Here is a 20,380-nt window from a genome sequence, read left to right on the forward strand (position 1 = left end):
TAGTTGGCTTTTCTCTACCCGCTCTTCGTCTCCCTGGTGAACATCAAGGATTGTTTCTGTGCGTAAATGTTTTCATGAGTTTTTATGATAGTGGTCTCTTACTGTATATGTCGTTTTGTGATTGACTTAGTCAGCATGATGCGCTCCAGATTCATCCATGGTGTGAGATGTTTCGGAGATTCATCATTGGTCTTTATTGTCGTGTAGTGTTCCACTGTGTGTATGTACCGTAGTTTGTTTATCCATTCCTCTGTGGACGAGCACTTAGGTTGTTTCCATCTTTTTGCAACTGTGAATAATGTTGCAGTGAACACGGGTGTGCATGTGTCTATTCCTGTGACTGCTCATGGAAACCCTGGTGGCTAGTGGTTAAGTGCTATGGCTGCTAACAAAAAGGGTTAGGGTTTGGGCTTAGGGATGTTAGGGTTAGGGTTGTTAGAGTTAGGGTCGTTAGGGTTTGGGGTTAGAGTTTAGGGTTAGGGTTTTTTGGTTGGGGTTAGGTGTTAGGGTTAGGTTTAGGGTTTGAGGTTAGAGTTTGGAGTTACAGGTTAGGTGTTAGGGGTTGCAGTTTGGGGTTTAGGGTTTTGGGGTTTAGTCGTTAGGGTTTGGGTTAGGTTTTAGGGGTTAGGGTTTAGGTTTAGGGTTGGGGTTGGTGTTGGGTCTGTTTGGGATATGTGGTTTGGGGTTAGAGGGTGGGTGTTAGAGGGTTGGGGTCTAGAGGGTTGGGGGTTAGAGATTGAGGGAGTTAGAGGGTGAAGGGTTAGAGGGTGAGGGGGTTAGAAGTTGAGAAGATTATAGAGTGAGGGAGTGAGAAGGTGAGGGTGTGAGGGGGTGAAGGTTAGGATTTAGGGTTAGAGGGTTTAGGCTTAGGGTTCAGAAGCTTGGGGTTAGGGGGTTAGGGTTTCAGGGTTCAGAGGTTGGGGTTGGTGTTGTGGTTAGGGTTAGAGATTTAGGGTTAGAGGGTTAGGGTTAGAGGATTAGGGTTAGGGGTTAGGGCTAGGGCTTAGGGGTTCAGGTTTAGGGGTTTGGGATGGGTTTGGGGTAAGGTTTTAGGGTTTAGGATTAGAGGGTTAGGCTTAGGGCTTAGAGTTTAGGGTTTTAGGATTTAGAGTTTAGGGCTTAGGGCTTAGAGCCTAGGGTTTAGGGCTTAAGGTTTAAGGCTTAGAGTGAGCGTTAAGGCTGGGGGCTGGGGTTAGGGTTTAGGGTATTAGGGTTAGAGGGTTAGACGGTTTAGTGTTTAAGTTTAGGGTTTAGGGGTTAGGGGTTGGGGTTAAGGGTGTTAGTGTTTAGGGTTTTGGCGTTTAGGGTGTTAGGGTTAAATGTGTTAGGGCTAAGGGTGTTAGGGTTTTGCGTGTTAGGGTTTTAAGTGTTATGGTTTAGGGTTTAGAGCTAAGTGATAGGGTTAGGCTTAGGCTCATTCTTAGGTTTAGGGCTAGGGATTTGAGGTTTAGGGTTTGGGGTTAGGTTTGGAGGTTGAGGTTAGGATTAGGGCTAGGGTTAGAGGGTTAGGGTTAGAGGTTAGAGTTAGAGGGTTAGGGTTTCGGATTAGGGTTTCATGTTAGCGTTAGAGGGTTAGGGTTCGAGGGTTAGGGTCATTAGGGTTAGGGTGGTTAGGGGTTAGGGTTTAGGGTTTACGGTTAGGTTTAGGGTTTGGGGTTTGGGATTTGAGGTTCGGGTTTAGGGTTTGAGGCTTAGAGTATAGGGTTTAGTGTGTAGGGTTTTGATGTGTAGTGTTTTGGGGTGTAGGTGTTTAGGTTGTAGAGTTTAGGGAATAGGGGTTAGGGTTTGGGTTAGGGTTAGAGTTTAGGGCCTTGGGGGTTAGGACCTAAGGGCTTAGGGTCTTAGGGGCTTTGGGGCTCAGGGCTTAGGGGCTAGAGTTAGAGGGCTAAGGCCAGAGGGTCCGAAGGCCAGAGGGCCAGGGTTATGGTTTGATTCCTGGCTGGCAATTTTTTTCCTTCAATATTTTGTGTAAGTCATCCCTTTGCCTTCTTGCCTGCATGATTTCTGCTGAGTAGTCCAAGTTTTTTATTATTTACTCTCCTTTGTTGGTGACTTCCTTTATCCCTAGCCTCTCTTAAAATTCTCTTTATATTTGATTTTGGCAAGTTTGATTATTATGTGTCTCGGTCACTTTCTTTTGAGATCTACCTTATGTGGAATTCGATGAGCATCTTTCATGATATCATGGAAGTTTTCTGCCAACAAATCTTCAACAGTTCCCTGTGTATTTTCTGTTAGCCCTCCCTCTTCTGGTACTGAAATCACTCATAGTTATTTCTCTTGATAAAGTCCCACATGATTCTTTGGATTTCTTCATTTAAAATTCTTTTATCTGCTTTCTCTTCAAATATATTAGTCCCAAGAGTTTGATCTTCAATCTCAGTAATTCTGCCTTCCAATTCCTCAATTGTGCTCTTATTACTTTCTATTGAGTTTTCTAACTCTGTAATTTTATTTTTAATCTTCTGAATTTCTGATTGCAGTCTCTCTATGGTTTCTTGCAGCTTATTAAATTTTTAACTATGTTCTTGAGTAACCTTTTTAATTTCTTCAGCTGCTTTATCTTTGTGTTCCTTGGCTTGATCTGCATTTTGCCTCATTGGAGAAATCCTTGGGCCCTTCACTGGCACGCCATGCAGCTCCACGACGTCCACTCCTGGCCCTGGCATTTGGCCGGTGCCCCCCTGAAGGTGTGCTCCAGAGCCATGTTTCTCCACCCATCACTATCATTCTGCCACCAGGGGATATGTGAGTGTGGGAATCACCATTTCTCACTGGCAGCAGCATCACAAGTCACTAGACTTCCAGGTACCCACAGACGTAGGCTGCCTTCTGCCTCAGGAAAGGTCCCGAATCCTTTATACCAGACGCTGACACCGGGCCACTGGTGGACATTCATTTTCATCCAAACAGAGGTCTGGGTGAGGGTCAGCAGGCCAGGTAGGTGAAGTCAAGGCCAGGTGGGCGGGACTAAGGTTTCTTTGCCATCACCATGGAGAGAGTCTCCCCACCGGAAGAGTGGGCAGAGCTTATGATGGGCCTGGTGACAAGACTTAGCCAATGGCAGAGATCCAGTCTGCCAGGCAGATGACACAGGGTCCTCCACTGTGACCTAGGACACCTAGTGGCCAAAGGATTTGAGCACACCCTGGGAAAGGCTATGCAGGCACAAGGGAGCCCCTGGTGCGGACTGCTTCACGGCATTGGCAGAGCAGGCCAGGGTCCAATTTTCCCACTTTCCTCAGGATATCAGTACGCAAGACATCCCCACTCACCATCTCTTGCCTCTCTCTCTGTATGTGTTCATTCTCTGAAATCTCTTCCTTCTCTCCCTGAGTCACTTCACAGCTTGGAGTGCCTGATAGAGTGCCTAGAGACGAAAGAGCAAAGGGGGAAGGCCTCTGGCTCTACTGATTGCCCATGGGCACAGAAGATCTGCTGGTCTATCTGGAAGGTCTAGAGAGTGGTGACTGATTGCGGAGCTACACCACGGGTGGACTCTGGCCAGGTGAAGCTTGTTGACATGTGGCAGCCTCTCCGGAGACTACTAATTCCGCTGATGACATTGTATGCAAATACCCGGGTGAGTACCATGGGCAGAAAACATTGACACATACCTGCCAGAGGTCTATCCTGGGTCTGAAGAGTCCACCCTGGTCTCCAGCGTCTCATCATGTCAGCACACACTTTGCCTGCACACATGGAATCTGCCTCTCTCCACGAATGCCTTCTCCTCCTAGGAAACACAGGATGGCACTCAGCCAAGGGATAGAACAGGCAAAGTCAACTGACGCCCCCATTTTCAAGATTTTGCTTCTGCTGGGCCACAGCCCCGAGTGGCACACTGCATGCACGTCACTTCTCCAAACACAAGGCCGCAATCCGGGCATCCAGGGCCCCAGCAGTCCAGAGTCTGCGGGTGGCAGCATACTCTGCGGAGGGTGGCACCTCTTTGCCATGTACAGGAGGGAGGCCTGGGCCCTTGACTGGCTCCGCTAGAGCTCCACGACCTCAGCTATTTTCCCTGACCTTTGGCCCGTACCCTCATGAGTGTGTGATCTCTAGTTACACTTCTCCTCTGACCACTCTGAATCCGTCAACTGCGGATACCTGAGCGTGGACATCAACATCTATCACTGGCTGCAGTGTCACAGGTCACTAGGTGTCTAGGCTCAGGCTGACCTTGGCTGTCTTCTGCCCAGGCAAGGAGCCTAATCCTTCCAAGGAAATGAGGATGCTTGGTCAGTGGCCGACATCCTTTCTTTCATGCACAGAGCGGTCTAGATGAGGGGAAAGAGGCCAGGTAGGCCAGGTGAAGGCTGACTGCGGGGCCTAGGGCTTGTTTCCCAATCCCCATGGAGACAGCCACCAGAAAGCTGGGTGGAACTTCTGACGGGGACGAGTCACAAACACTGAGCCAATAGGAGAAGTCCAGCCTAACCGGCCAGTTCTGCAGAGCCCTCCATTGTACCCATGGACACACAACGGCCCCTCGTGTCTTTGGCCAGAAAATCGAGGGCACCAGGGAATAATTTCACAGTAGCCAACCCCTGATGTGGACACGTTTGACACACGGGGCCAGCAGGCAGGTACCTCTTTTCCACTTACCCTACGATATCAGTAGACAAGGCGCCCTTCCTCAGCATCTATGGCCCCTCTCTGTATGTGTTCATTCAGAGAAATCTCTTCCTTCTACCCCTGAGACACATCACAAGTATGAGGGGCCTGACAGAGAGCCTGGAGATGAAACGGGGCAGGCTTCTGGCTGGACCGCTTCCCCGTGGGTAGACAATAGCAGGTAGTCTCTCTGGAAGGTCTTAGCTTCTGTTGATTGACATGGGCAATACAATAGGGGCGGACCCTGGCCAGGTGGAGCTTGTGGACAGATGCAACCTCTCCGGCGATGAATAATTCCACTGCTGCTTTGTTTGGTGAAAACCTCGCCCGCCAACTCGGATGAGCAGAGAACATTGACCCACACCTGCCAGGGGCCTTTCCTGGGACTAAAGATCCCAACATGGTCTCAACATCGTCACCCTTTCAGCACACACCTTTCCTACACACATACTCCTGCCTTTCTCCGTCAGTGCCTTATCCTACTAGGAAACAAAGCATGCCGCTGAAAAAGGCCGATGCTAGGGAAATTGAAGAGATGATGCCATTTTCCAAGTTTTTGCTGTCTACATGTCCCCGCCTCCGGTGCAACGCTGTGTATGTGGACGGGCTCCGATGGCAAGGCCGAAATCCTGGCAGTCTGGCCCTGCAGTCCAATGGTTTATGGACGTGGGGACACGGATGACCTGTTTGCCACATATAGGAGAAATCCTTGGGCCCTTCACTGGCACGCCATGCAGCTCCACGATGTCCACTCCTGGCCCTGGCCTTTGGCTGGTGCCGCATTGAACGTGTGCTCCGGAGGCATGTTTCTCCACCCATCACTATCATTCTGCCACCAGGGGATATGTGAGTGTGGGAGGCACCATCTGTCACTGGCAGCAGTGTCACAAGTCACTAGACTTCCAAGTACCCGCAGACCTAGGCTGCCTTCTGCCTCAGGCAAGGTCCCGAATCCTTTATCCCAGATGCTGACACCTGGCCACTGGCGGACATTCATTTTGATCAACACAGAGGTCTGAGTGAGGGTCAGCAGGCCAGGTAGGTGAAGTCAAGGCCAGGTGGGCGGAACTCAGGCTTCTTTGCCATCACCATGGAGACAGTACCTCCACAGGAAGAGTGGGCGGAGCTTATGATGGACCTGGTGAAAAGACTCAGCCAATGGCAGAGATCCAGCCCAACAGGCAGATGACACAGGGCCCTCCATTGTGACCCAGGACACCTAGTGGCCACAGGATTTGAGCACACCCTGGGAAAGGCTACGCAGGCACAAGGGAGCCCCTGGTGCGGACTGGTTCAGGGCATTGTCATAGCAGGCCAGGGTCCAATTTTCCCACTTTCCTCAGGATATCAGTAGGCAAGACATCCCCACTCACCATCTCTTGCCTGTCTCTCTGTATGTGTTCATTCTCTGAAATCTCTTCCTTCTCCCCCTTGTCACTTCACACCTTGGAGTGCCTGACAGAGTGCCTAGAGACGAAAGAGCAAAGGGAGAAGGCCTCTGGCTCTACTGGTTGCCCAAGGGCAGAGAAGATCTGCTAGTCTATCTGGAAGGTCTAGAGAGTAGTCATTGATTGGGGAGCTACATCACGGGCGGACCCTGGCCGGGTGAATCTTGTTGACATGTGGCAGCCTCTCTGGAGACTACTAATTCCGCTGATAACATTGTATGCAAATACCCGGGTGAGTACCATGGGCAGAAAACATTGACACATACCTGCCAGAGGCCTATTCTGGGTCTGAAGAGTCCACCCTGGTCTCCAGCAACTCATCATCTCAGCACACACTTTGCCTGCACGCATGGAAACCGCGTCTCTCCACGAATGTCTTCACCTGCTAGGAAACACACGATGTCACTCAGCCAAAGGAGAGCACAGGCCAAGTCAACTGAAGCCCGTATTGTCAAGATTTTGCTTCTGCTGGGGCACAGCCCCCGGTGGCACACTGCATGCGCGTCACTTCTCGGTAGACAAGGCCGAAATCCGGGCAACCAGGGCCCCAGAAGTCCAGAGTCTGCAGAAGGCGGCACATGGATCGCCTCTTTGCCACATACAGGAGGGAGGCCTGGGCCCTAGACTGGCTCTGCTAGAGCTCCACGACCTCAGCTATTTTCCCTGACCTTTGGCCCGTGCCCTCGTGAGTGTGTGATCTCTAGTTACACTTCACCTCCGACCACTCTGAATCCGCCACCTGCGGATACCTGAGTATGGAAATTAACATCTATCACTGGCTGCAGTGTCACAGATCACTAGGTGTCTAGGCTCAGGCTGACCTTGGCTGTCTTCTGCCCAGGCAACTAGCCTAAGCCTTCAAAGGAAATGCGGACACGTGGTCACTGGCCGACATCCTTTAACCAACACTGAGTCCCTGGTCAGCATCCTGGAGTCCTGGCAAGAAGAGCCAGGCACCTCCAGGAGCATCTGGAGGAGGAGACAGGGGCTGAAGAGGCTACCACACCTACTGGTGCTGCTACACATGTCGGAGACCTGGCTGCAGAGGTTGCAGGCATGGCCTCAAGGTCAAAGGAGAAAGCACCTGAAGACGTGCTAGAACTCTTAGACTGAGAGGAGCAGGATGTCTGGACTGCAAAATATGCACCCTTCAGGGAAGAAGTTCATTCAAGCTTCTTAAACCCACCTCACCTGGAAAATCCATCCTCTTTTAGCCTTGTGCCCCTTCCACGCCCCTTCTAGTACAAAGAGAGATGCAGCCCTACGGCACCAGGGTGGAAGAAGCCCCAGGATAGCTGTCTGAAGACATGAGGTCCACTCCAAAGCTCCCCCCGCCAAGGAGAGAAGAGGACAAGACTCATCTGCAGATGAGGTCTCAGGGCCCTGAGAATGAGCATAATGTTTGTAAGGAAAGAGAAATAGGATTTCAGTGGGACATGGAAGTCTGAGAAAGAGCCTCTGCAAAGATAGCTCTAAGGGAGGTGTGATTGTGAAGGTGGGCTGGTCACTGAGTTCTTTGTAGTACAAGGTACTAGACAGAAGCCAGACTCTGGGGGAAACCTGCCTGCCGGTGAGCAGTGGGCATAAAACCCTAAACCAATGAGAATCGAATCCCTTTCCAGCAGCTTCTGCACAGATCAGTGATGTTTGCTTGGTCTTTCTCTTTTCTGTGGTCTAACCTGATCTGTTCTGAGATCAGAGAGTTGGAATAGAAAAGCCTGACTGAGATGAAATGAGCAAAGAGAAGACAAGGCCTCCTAAATCTGGTGAAGACAGAACACAGATAACCAAAGGTGAGGATGGGAAGAAACAGATTGAGTTCCAAGTCCCATCCACAGTATCCCAGGGCCTGGGAATCCCTGGAAGTGCCAGAGGTGTGTACTCCCTGGGAGATGCGACCCCAAGTGTCAGCGGAATCCCTATGGAGCAAGGAAGGGAGGGCAGGGCCTCTAGGATGGGCACTTCCATACAGGCTGCCCATGTGAATTTCTCAGAGTGACCGTGACAGATCCTGAGAGGGACAGTTTGAGGCAAAGGAAAGTAAGTTTTCTGAAGAGGGGTGAATTCCACAGTCTCCTGATAATGAAACAGAAATCCCGTCCTGCTCAGAGGTACTGAGTAGGAGGGATTGTGAATTCCCATCCTGCACAGAGGTTGGCTGGGAAGTTCGACTGTCTAAAGACAATGTGGCCAAAGTCTTCTTTATCTTTCAAAGATATATCTTTAACTTCCTGCAAATTCAATCCTGAAAAAAAGCCTAGAATATACAAGTGTGGGTTTTTCAGGAGAGCAACAAGGGGAGAAGGTGATAGTGGCATATCAGAGAAGGAGAACAATAGTCTAAGGGTCCCTGTGTTACTTAATGAATCACACAGGGTGTCCAGCATTCTTCCTTACCTGTAGACATGCAAATTCAGTAGATGTTTTAGCAATAACTGAATTAATCCTCACAGAATTCTTTTTGGCCATTTCGAGGCATAGAGACCAGAAGAAGTCATTAGTTACAAGAGCAAGCAATAATTCGCTGGTCTGAATTTTGTTCAATTTCTGTGTTTGCCCTTCATAGATGGATAAAAGTCTCTGAATCTGGCATTGAAGACAGTGTTTTCTCTATTGTTATGGATTGAATAGTGTCCCCCAAAATGTGTGTCAACCTGGCCAGGCCATGATTCCCAGTATTGTGTGGTTGTCCTGCATTTTGTGATCTGATGTGATTACTTATGTGTTGTAAATTCTAACCTCTGTGATCTTAATGAGGCGCGATTAGAGGCAGTTAGGTTAATGAGGGAGGACACAATCTACAGGATAAGGGTGAGTCTTGAGTCAGTCTCTTTTGAGATACAAAGAGAAAAGTGAGCAGAAATGAGAGGGACCTCATACCACCAAGGAAGAAGTGCCTGGAGTGGAGCAGGTCCTTTTGACCCAGCGTCCAGGTGCTGAGAATTTCCTAGGCCAGGGGAAGATGGATGACAAGGACCTTCCCCCAGAGCCACAAAGAGAGAAAGCTTTCTCCTAGAGCTGGTGCCCTGACTTCAAACTTGTTGCTTCTTAAACTGTGAGAGAATAAGTTTCTGTTTGTTAAAGCCATCCACTTTTGGTATCTCTGCTATAGCCACACTAGATAACGAAAAAACACATATATAAAATAGTCAAAAGAAAAAAAGTTTCAAATACACACACATACACGTATGATGTTATTAAACTTTAAAAGCTTTTACATTCTTATAACACATTTAACAATAGAGATTTGTATATAGAAGTTATAATAAGAGCCATCCCCACATAAGTATATTGTACCTGCTCCCCTGAAGTGTCCAGTGTCCAAAGATACATATGTACCCTTTTACACACTTCTTTTTGCCGGGATACATGTAAGTACATTCATTTGTTTGTTTTTATGGAAATTACGTCACACTCTACCCATGTTTTTCTCTGAATCACTCTTCACTTGACAATTTTTCATGGTTCCTCTAAATCAGCAGACATGGAAGAAGCACTCTTTTTGGTTCTTCCTATTTTTAACTCCCACCACTCTTCTGTCAGTTTGTTGTAGTGTGGTGGCATGCATGTTGCTGTGATGTTAGAAGCTATGCCACCGGTATTTCAAATACCACCAGGTTCACCCATGGTAGACTAGTTTGAGTGGATCTCTGGATTTAGACGGACTAGGAAAAAGGACCTAGTGACCTATTTCTAAAAACAACTGGCCAGTGAGATCTTACAAATAGTACTGGAACACTGTCTGATTGAATGACAGAGGATAACCCCTTAGGTTGGAAGGCACTCAAAATACGAGTGGGGAAGAGCTACCTTCTCAAAGTAGATCCCACTTTAATGACGTTTCCTGATGGGGCACAACTCATAATGAGAAGAAACTGATGCAAATATCCTTTAATAATCAGAACGTGGAATGAAGGAAGTATGAATCTAGGGAAATTGGAAGTCATCAAAAATGAAATGGAATGCATAAAGGTCAGTAATCCAAGGCATTAGTGAGCTGAAATAGCTTGGTTTTGGACATTTTAAACTAGACAATGATATGTCCTACTATGCCAGGATTGAGATACTGAAGAGAACGGCATCATATTCATCGATAAAAAGAACATTTCAAGATCTTTTCTGAAGTAGAACACTACGAACAGTAGGATAATATTCACAGGCCTACCAGGAAGACCAGTTAATAAGACTATTATTCAAATTTACACACAAATTATGAATGTGAAAGATGAAGAAGTTGAAGGTTTTTACCAAGTTCCGCAGTTTGAAACTGATCAAACGTGATGCATTCATCAATCAGGATGTACTGATAATTACGTAATTAGAATGCGAAGTTGAAAACAAAGCAGACAAATCAGCAGTTGGAAAATAAGGTATTGATGATAGAAATGACAATGAAGCTTACATGATAGAATTTGGCAAGACCAATGACTTATTCATTGCACATACCTTTCGTCAGGAACATAAATGGTGACTATACTCGTGAACCATTCCAGGCAGAATAGATAGGAATCAAATTTGTGGAAGGTGATGATGGAGAAGGTCAATACCATGAGTCAGAATCAGGCCAGGGGCTGACTTCAGAACAGATGATCAGTTGCTCATATTCACGTTCAAGTAGAAGCTGAAGAAAATTAAAACAAGTCCATGAGTCAAAGTATGCCCTTGAGTATATCAAACCTGAATTTAGAGACCATCTCAAGAATAGATTTGATGCACTGCACACTAATGATCGAAGACCAGATTAGTTGTGGGATGATAGCAAGGACATCATATATGAAAAAGACAAAAAGTCATTAGAAAGACAGGAAAGAAAGCAAAGACCAAAGAGGATGTCACAAGAGACTCTGAATCTTGCTCTTGAATGTACAGTAGGTAAACAGAATGGAAGGAAAAATAAAGTAAAAGAGCTCAACAGAATACCTGAAAGGGAAGCTGGAGAAGACAAAGTATGATAATAATAATGTGAACAGATCTGTAGTTAGAAAAGCAAAAGGGAAGAAAACACCTGGCATTTCTCAAGCTGAAAGAACTGAAGGAAATATTCAAGCCTCTAGGTGCAATACTGAAGGAAGGATTCTATGGGCAAAATATCGAACAACACAGGAAACATCAAAACAAGACGGAAGGAATACACAGACTCAATACACCAAAAAGAATTGGTCGACGTTCAACCATATCAGGAGGTAGCATTGGATCAAGAGCTGATGGCACTAAAGGAAGAACTCCAAGCTGCACTGAAGCCATTGCCAAAAAACAGGGCTCCAGGAACTGATGGAGTACCAAATGAGATGTTTCAACACAGGGACGCAGTGCTGGAGGCGCTCACTTGACTATTCCAATATATTTGGAAGACAGCTACCTGACCAAATGACTGAAAGAGATCTATATGTGTACCCATTTCAAAGAGAGGTGGTCCAACGCAATGCGGAAATTATCGAGCAATGTCATTAACATCCCACGCAAGAAAAATTTTGCTGAATATAATTTAAAAACAGTTGCAGCAGTACACAGACAGGCAACTACCAAAAATTCAAGCTGGATTCAGAGGAAGACATGGAACGTGGGATATCATTTCTGATGTCTGATGGATCTTGGCTGAAAGTAGAGAATATCAGTAAGATGTTTACCTATTTTTGTTTCCTATACAAGCACACTCAACTGTGTGGCTCATGACAAATTATGGATAGCTTAGCAAAGAATGGGAATTCCAGAACACTTAACTGTATTCATGCGGAATATCTACGTAGACCAAGAGGCAGTCATTTGAGTAGGGCAAGGGGATACCGTGTGGTTTAAAATCAGAAAGTTATGTGTCATGGTGGTATCCTTTCACCATACTTACTCAATCTGTATGCTGAGCAAACATTCTGAGAAGCTGGTCTGTAAGAAGAAGAACATGGCATTAGTTTTGGAGAAAGATTCACTAACAACCTATGATATGCAGCTGATACGACCTTGCTTGCTGAAAGTAAAGAGGACTTGAAGCAGTTACTGATGAAGAGCAACCACTACAGCCTTCAGTATGGATTACACCTCAACATAAAGAAAACAAAAATTCTCACAACTGGACCAGTAAGCAACACCATGATAAACAGAGAAAATACTGAAGTCATCAAGCATTTCATTTAACTTGAATCCATAATCAATGCCCACAGAAGCAGCAGTCAAGAATTCAAACAATGTATTGCATTGGGCAAATCTGTTGCAAAAGACCTCCTTGAAGTGTTGAGAAAGAAAGATGTCACTTTGAGGACTAAGGTGTGCCTGAGCAAAGCCATGATATTTTCTATCACCTCACATGCTTGAGCAAGTTAGACAATGAATACGGAAAACCGAAGAACTGATTCATTTAAAATATGGTGTTGGCAAAGAATACTGAATATACCATGGACTGCCAGAAGAATAAACAAAACCATCTTGGAAGAAGTACACCAAGAATGCACCTTAGAAGCAAGGATGGCAAGACTTCGTCTCACGTGCCTTGGACATATTTTCAGGAGGGACCTGTCCCAGGAGAGGCTCATCATGCTTGGAAAAGCTGAGGGTCAGAAAAAAAGAGGAAGGCGCTCAACAACATGAACTGACACAATGGCTGCAAGAATGGGCTCAAACATAGCAATGATTGTGAGGATGGTTCAGGATCAGGCGGTGTTTCATTCTGTTTTATACAGGATCGATGGCATCTAACAGCCACAACTAACATATGTATGCATATATATATGTATGTGTGTATGTGTGTGTGTATATATATATATACCCATTGCCATCGAGTCGATTCCAACTCATAGTGACCCTACAGGACAAAGTAGAACTGCCCCACAGAGTTCCCAAGGAGCGCCTGGTGGATTCGAACTGCTAACCTTTTGGTTAGCAGCTATAGCTATTAACCATTATGCGACTAGGTTTTCCATATATATATATATTCTCTTCACTAGTTTTGCATCTCTAGAGATCCCAGGCTAAGACATTTGGTACCTACTGTGGTTCTAGAGGAACCAAATCTTAAGGATGAGTTTTCTGAATTGATTCTCAAGTCTGGCTAGTCTTAAAGGCACTGATGACTGTCTCCAGTAGTAAACAGGCTATTGCTAATCCATGGTGGGAGGTGACAATAGAAATACGCAAAATACTACTACCACTGGATCAAATATTTGTGAGAGACAAGGCTCTGCCTGATTACATATTTGATACTTTTCTATAATTTTGTCAGAATAAGAATAATAAGGAAGCTGCTTGGTTAGTCCTGCTTTTGCTAGTCACACTGGTGAATGAAAGAGATGGGCTCAAAGCTGAAGCACCACATACAAGATCTGAAAGCTGCCACTTGTGCCCAGAAAGAAAACCATATTTCTTATAGTAACAAGGCTAATGCTGCCAAAAATAAACTCAGATTCTTATCATAAGAGTGACTGAATTAAAGCGCCAGTTGAATATCCAGCCTCAAATGGTGTCTGAAGTTAGAGTGAGGGCACTGATTGGGAAGAAATGGGATCCTGAAACTTGGGATGAGGACATATGGGCAGACAGTCAGGAAGCGGGGGACAATGAACCTCCACTTTCTGTTGAATCGCTCTTCCTAACAGAACCAGACCTCTTACTCCCATCTGAAGAGATTCTCTAACTTTGCCTGCTAAGGCACCCTTCCCAGTAACACCATTATCCCTTCCACCTCCATCTAATGAGATTACCCTCAGCTGTGCCTGAAGTGTCTTGTTTGAGTTGTCTCCTGGGGTGGTGTCTGGGGCATTGCCTGGGGCATCACCTTAGGCAGATGTCTTATAAGACACGGCTGAACATCCCACTGCCACTGCCCATTTTTGCTTCTAGACCTATACCTAGACTTCAGTCCCAACAAGCCCCAAAACGTGAACTATGAAGTGTGACCCAGGAGAAGGTATGCTAAACTCCAAAAGAACTGCTTGATTTTTCTAATACATACATACATACAGAAACCTGGTGAATATGTGTGGGAATGGCTATTTTGGGTGTGGGATAATGGTGCAAGCAACATAAAGGTGGATTAGTCTGAGTTTATTGATATAGACCCAGGAAGCATAGATTCTTCATTCAGTGTTTCAGCTTGAGAGGTTAGAAAAGGATCTCATAGTTTATTTGTCTGGTTTACTGAAGCATGGATTAAGTGGTGGTCTACAATAAATCAAGTGGAAATGGCAGATCTGCCATTGTATACTGTAGGAGAAGGTAACCAAAGGCTGAGGGAAACTGGCAGGTTAGAATGGATTTATTAGGCTGGACCCACAGACCCACACACGGAGTGCCCAGAGGGCTTTCTTTGTACCATAGCGGTGAGGTACAAATTTGTGCAGCAAGCCCCAGCATTATTGAAGACTTCTGTGGTTGCTATTTTATGTAAGTAAGAGTCCACAGTGAGAACTGCCCTAACTGAATTAAGACACCTAACTACAATGCAGTTGACTGGACCCCGTGGTGGTAGCAGCCAAGTGGTGGCACTCAATCAACAAAGACAAGGTGGGTGTGGTTACCATAACAGACAGTAGAGTCAAAGCAGTAATCAGAATAGTCTGCTCACATGGATTTATGGCAATGGCTACTTAGTCATAGTGGCCCTGGGAGTGAAAGAGCTGGGAAATGTACATCTCCTGGTACCTTGTGTCTTAGATATCTAGTGCTCCTGTAACAGAAATACCACAAACGGATGACTTTAACAAAGAAAATTATTCCCTCACAGTCCAGGAGGCTCTATAAGTCCAAATTCAGGGTGCCAATTCCAGGGGAAAACTTTTTCTCTCTGTCACTCCTAGGGGAAGGTCTTTGTCACCAATCTTCCCCTGGACAAGAAGGTTCTCAGCACAGGGATCCTAGGTCCAAAGGATGCACTGCTCCTGACACTTCTTTCTTGGTGCTACTGAGGTCCCCCTGTCTCTCTGCTCTTTTCTCTTTTATATCTCAAAAGAGACTGACTTAAAACACAACTTAATCTTGTAGATTGAGCCCTGCCTCCTTAACATAACTGCATCAAATCTTCGCTCATTAACATCATAGAGGTAGGATTTACAATACATTGGAAAATCACACCAGCTGACAAAATGGTGGATAATCGCACAATACTGGGAAGCATGGCCTAGTCAAGCTGATATATACATTTTGGGAAGACAGAGTTTAATCCGTTAACACCTAGTATGCGGCTATCGACCTGTTAATGCCTTTTTCTCCATACCTGTTTGGAAGTATCACCAGAAACAGTGTGCCTTCTCTCTGACCTAAGTATATAAGGACCAAATAATATAGAGGAATCTCGGTTACATTTTCTCCATCTTACCATTATTTGGCCTCATAGGCAGACCCAGTCACTTAATTGCACGGCAGAATGAAGAGATTAAAGCCCCAACATTCTTGCCAGTGGACCAGGAAGGTAGCTGCTCAGACATCAGAGAGCCTCAGAGAGACAGAGACCAGGTGGCTCAAGAGAGGGATACCATAAAGTTGTTTTTCATACCCCCCTCCACTCCCATAGTTGCATATGCTTTGCTCTGACCCTAAGAAGTAGATCAATCCTTTGAGAACTGCATTATGGGTTAGAACACCAACAAGGTCCCAGACTGAGTGACACTCCCATAGATTACAACCAGATATCATCGCAAAGTCTTCAAAATCTGAACTGACATCTGAGCCACAGCATCCAGAAGTTGGGAAAGAACCTGCAGCCTGAACATAACTGGGTCAAGTGATTCCTAAAACAAACAACATCAACATTTTCTGTAAGATCGAAGTAAGACATAGTCTTGGAATCATAGACAAAAACTTTAAAAAGCTACTTTAACCACGCTCAAAGAAGTAACGGGCACACCTTAGAAAAATAGAAAAATACATAGAAACTATTCACGAATGAAAATTTTAGACAGGAAAAATAGAGATAAAAAATTCACTTGATCAGCGGAATGCTGTTGACAGACAAAAGGATCAATGAGATGAAAATAGTTCAATTGAAAATATCCAATCTGAAAACAGAGGACAAATATTGAAAAAAAAATGAACAGAGCCTCAAAAAAATCCAAAAATATCTAACATTTATTTACTGGAATTCCATAAGGTGTAGAGAAAATATGTGGTGTAGAAAAAAGTATCTGAAGAAATACTGGCTCAACACTTTCCCAATTTGTTGAAAGACATAAACTTACAGATTCAAGAAGCCATGCAAACTCCAACAAGTTAAACTCACATAATTTTACGCCCCAATGCCTCACTGTCAATTGTGGAATAACAAGGACCAAGAAAATATCTTCAAAGAAGCTAGAGAGAAAACAACTCATTTCACACAGGAAAAACAATTGGAATGACTCTGTATTCATCATCAGAAGCCATGGAGGCCAAAAGGCTGTGAAAACAACATTTTTTCAACACTGAAAGAAAAGAAACATTAACCCAGTGTTCTATAGGCTGTTATTTCCTTCATGAGTAAAGGAAAAATATTGACATTCTCAGGTGAAGGACGCTTAAGAGAATTCATCGCCACTAGACTTGTTCTAAATGAAACACTAAGGAAGTTCTTCAGGTGGTAGACTTGGAATTTCAGGAATTACGGAAAGCAACAAAGTCAAAAGTACCTTCTGAAGTTTGCCGTTCAGCCAAAGATTAGACAGGTCTATAAAACAAACAATAACACACGTGAAGAAAGTGTTTCTTAGTTCAATCGTGTGTATGAGACCAAAAGTGCAAAACCTGCCCAAAAGCACAGAAAAGAGGGCAGGATGGAACAGGAATCATGGCGGATGGAAACGGGGAACTGGAGCATAGAAGAGAATACTGACACGTCATGAATATTGCCACCAATGTCACAAAACAATTGTGTATAAATGGCTGAACAAGAAAGTAATTTGCTCTGTAAAGTTTCAAATAAAGCACAATAAAAAATTTTTAAAAAGTGGTAGGTATCTGGGTAAACATATTATGCCAACCCTGCTGTCACTGCACAACATGGCGCAGGACTCCCCTCTTTGGAAAGACTTTCTAGCCTATTGCAAACACTTTGGAATATACTCTTGGTGGCAAATTAGTATTAGAGAATGGGATTATTTTGAAAATATGAGATGTCTGTACTCATGCCTGGTGAATAAACTGGATAATAAAATTTTCAGAGCGAAATGAGATGTTCTAACAGAAAAATAGGCCTGAATTCCCACGTGGGCCATGAGCCTACTCTGAAGGCCTTTCCCAGAGAGGCATTTCAGGCACTTCTAGAGCAGCAGGAGCACTGGGGAATGCATGTATCAACCTCTCCCAGGGCCTTCTCTGAGGAGTAAGTACCTGCTTTAGTACTGAGCTTAGTGGTTCATAAATAGTCATTCTGCATAAAGTCTTCAGGTTCAAGTCTGTAATCCAGCTGGGATTCTGTGTGTGCTGCATCTCTGCATCAAAAGAACATGCTTCTAGAAGCAGAATGCCAGGAGAGAGGCGGTTGGGCAGTTGGGGGTGCGGGGTGCTGCGCAGACAGGGGTGCCCAAGGGAGGCACAATATAGTCATTCTGCAGCAGGTCTAGTCATTCTGCATAAGAATTAGAATGCTTCTGTCAATGCATAATAGTTTACATACAGGACATAAACAAAGTGACTGAAGGACAAAGTCGAATAGTAAACCAAGCCACTCCCTGTCAATCCTTACCTGAGAGGGTCTTCATCAGGACTTCCGGGGATGGAGAACGACACAGTAAACGTTGATTTATTTTACCTCTTCCTTCCTCAAGAAACAGGAACTGGTGTTAAGATGTCAGGTGTCAAGCCCCAAACTCCTCTTCTGGTCTGTATTTAAGCTGTATAATAAAACTGGGATCAGGCAATCAGCCGTGAGCAGACAGACCCAGAGTACTCCCAGTGCCCCACATCTTTGAGCTCCAGTGAGATCCTGTTCTTAGTCACTAGATTAGCAGAGGAGCTGAAAGACTGAAATTCCGTGTTTTAAGGCAACTTGGGCTTCAAGCAGGCACTTATTGCTAAAGTCGTATTTCTCTGTGTTAATTTATGATCCTTAACTCAAATCCGGAGTTTGGAGCTCATTTTGATAACTCCTCATTAGTCTGCATAGACTAGATTCTGCTCACAGTCAGTGATGACAATGGAGGAAACAAAGTCCCTAGCCCAGAGGAGGGACTGCTCCCCATATTTGGGGAAATGCCCCTGGGAAGCATCGGCGAGGTGCACTTTGGCCTCTGTGGCTTTGCCTTCTGCTTCTGGAATTGCACCCTGGGGGCCTCCATATGCAGACCCAGAGTCCGTGGGTGACCACAACTCCTGCCCTTCTGGGTCATCGTCCGGACACACGTTGCGATATGCTTCCTGCCCTCCTTTCCAGCATAAGCGCTTTGATCACAAGTGGCAGAACCAGTTCTCAGGTCCAGACCCTAGACCTTGCCCTCCTTGGCCTTAGGCTTCCCCTAGTCCTGGTGGAACCTGCAAGCCTGGCGGATGCGAGGTTAGCACCCGGCTGGGTGGGCTTGGGCCTGTCTCAAAAGGCTCATGGCGGACGCAGGTTCCTTCTCCTTGGAGCCTGTGGGCTTGCGGTGGGCAGCCCCGCATCTCTGCCTCCCTCAGGCGCCCTCTCTGAGCAGCAGCTCCCCTCCCCCTACCCCACCAACCGCCCAACAGTCGCACTGCCTGCTTTCTGCTTCTAGAAGCGCGTTCTTTTGATGCACACATGCAGCACACACAGAAGCTCAGTTGGATTACAGACTTGAACCTGAAACGCACAACTTTAAAACTACTAGACTGGGGGGGGGGGTGGTATTGGCAGTGAAAAAAGGAAAAAAAAAATAAGAAAGAGAACAATTACAAAAAAAGGATTAGAAGACTGTATCCTCACATTATGGATTCAAGAAGGTTGCGGATAAACAACTGCGTAGATAGCATACTGTTGTCTCTTTGCAAATAAGTCTTAAATGAGGGAATTTGGTACCGTGAAGAGTTGCAGAGCCTGACTTTGGGGAAATCTGGGATTGATGAATTGCCTTGCATGAGGCTACAAGCCCTGATAATCAATATTTGAAGATGAGATTCGAGCAACCTAGAACATGCATCAGAATTTTTTCTAAGTAAATTAGCACCAGAAGATGCCTTTAACCACTAAATAAAATGGGTCAGTAGTTCAAGATCTCCCTACAAAGAAAATGGCAGACCTAGATCGTTTCCAGTCAGGTTCCAGCAAACATGCAAGAAACAGTCATTTTAATCTTGTACATAGTCAACAGAGATTAGAAAACCATGAGATACTCCCCTAACTTGATCCTTAAGCCTAGTTTAAAAATGATAACAAATTTTAGAGAAGGATGGTAGAAGAAGAGTTAGAGGACAAGCACACTCAGTAACTGAGATGCAAAACCCTACGTAAGATGCCAGCAAAGGAAATCCAGCAAAGTATAAACCACGTAACATGCCATGATCAAGGCGGTTTATTGTAGGCATACAAATTTGAGTGAACGTTAAAGATTTAGTAATTTCACTCACCACATGCATAGGTGAAAGAAGAGAAGACATATGCTCACCTCAAGAGATGGGGGCAAAGCAGGTTGATAAAATCCAATCACACAGAGAGATAAGGACTAGGAGCAAATATGGAACAGAAAAGGAGTTCCCGAACGTGGAAAACTACAACTAGCATGATAGTTCATGGTGACGTGTGGGACATTCTCTTTAAAATTAATAAACAATAAAATAAGGGTGCTTCTATCATTACTTTTATTAAACATTGAACACCGGAAGTGTAAGCGAGTACAAAACGAGAAAAAGTATAACTGCTATTCATAGATTATAGGACTGTCTCCATTGAAAACTGTAGAAAATACTGGAATTAATAGTAATCATAAATAAAAAATAAATTGAAATTTCAATGCGTCAGCATCAAGCGGACTCTGTCATAGCTCTTAGGTGAAAGCAAAGGACACTGATAGGGAAAGAGCAGGTTCGGGTGGTCTACACCAAGGAGGGAAGAAAATTATTCTGCACTGGGCTGAACTTATAAGAACGGGTATGTGTGTTAGTTACCTAGTCCCTCCATAACAAAAAATAACACAACTGGATGGCTTTTAAAGGACAGAAATTTATTTTCTCACAGTTTAGCAGGTAGTCGTTCGAATTCAGGGCATGGCTGTAGTGGGAGGTCCTTCCTTGTCTACCTCAGCTTCTAGTAGATGCCAGCAATCATTTGTGTTCCTGGCCTTCTAGAAGCATCTGTCTTCTTTGTCTGTCTTCCTTTTCACCTGTTTGTGTCTGTGTGTATTCTGCTCCTTTTATAACTAAGAAGAGTTAGGCTTAGGACCCACCCTACATTGGTATGACCTCATTCA

General features: G+C 45.1%; 1 long non-coding RNA gene across 1 annotated transcript in view; it reads right to left on the bottom strand.

Moving 5' to 3' along the window:
* LOC135229625 (uncharacterized) overlaps positions 1–20,380 on the bottom strand; it is a 152,098-nt gene that overhangs the window by 18,744 nt on the left and 112,974 nt on the right. Inside the window, exons 4-7 of the long non-coding RNA XR_010320302.1 lie at positions 17,707–17,854; positions 10,512–10,686; positions 6,332–6,450; positions 3,618–3,736 (exon numbers count right to left, since the gene is read on the bottom strand). This is a non-coding gene — a long non-coding RNA (uncharacterized LOC135229625). The remainder of the gene's footprint in view (positions 1–3,617; positions 3,737–6,331; positions 6,451–10,511; positions 10,687–17,706; positions 17,855–20,380) is intronic.

Source organism: Loxodonta africana, unplaced genomic scaffold (assembly GCF_030014295.1).
Source record: "Loxodonta africana isolate mLoxAfr1 unplaced genomic scaffold, mLoxAfr1.hap2 scaffold_43, whole genome shotgun sequence".
Lineage (NCBI taxonomy): Eukaryota > Metazoa > Chordata > Mammalia > Proboscidea > Elephantidae > Loxodonta > Loxodonta africana.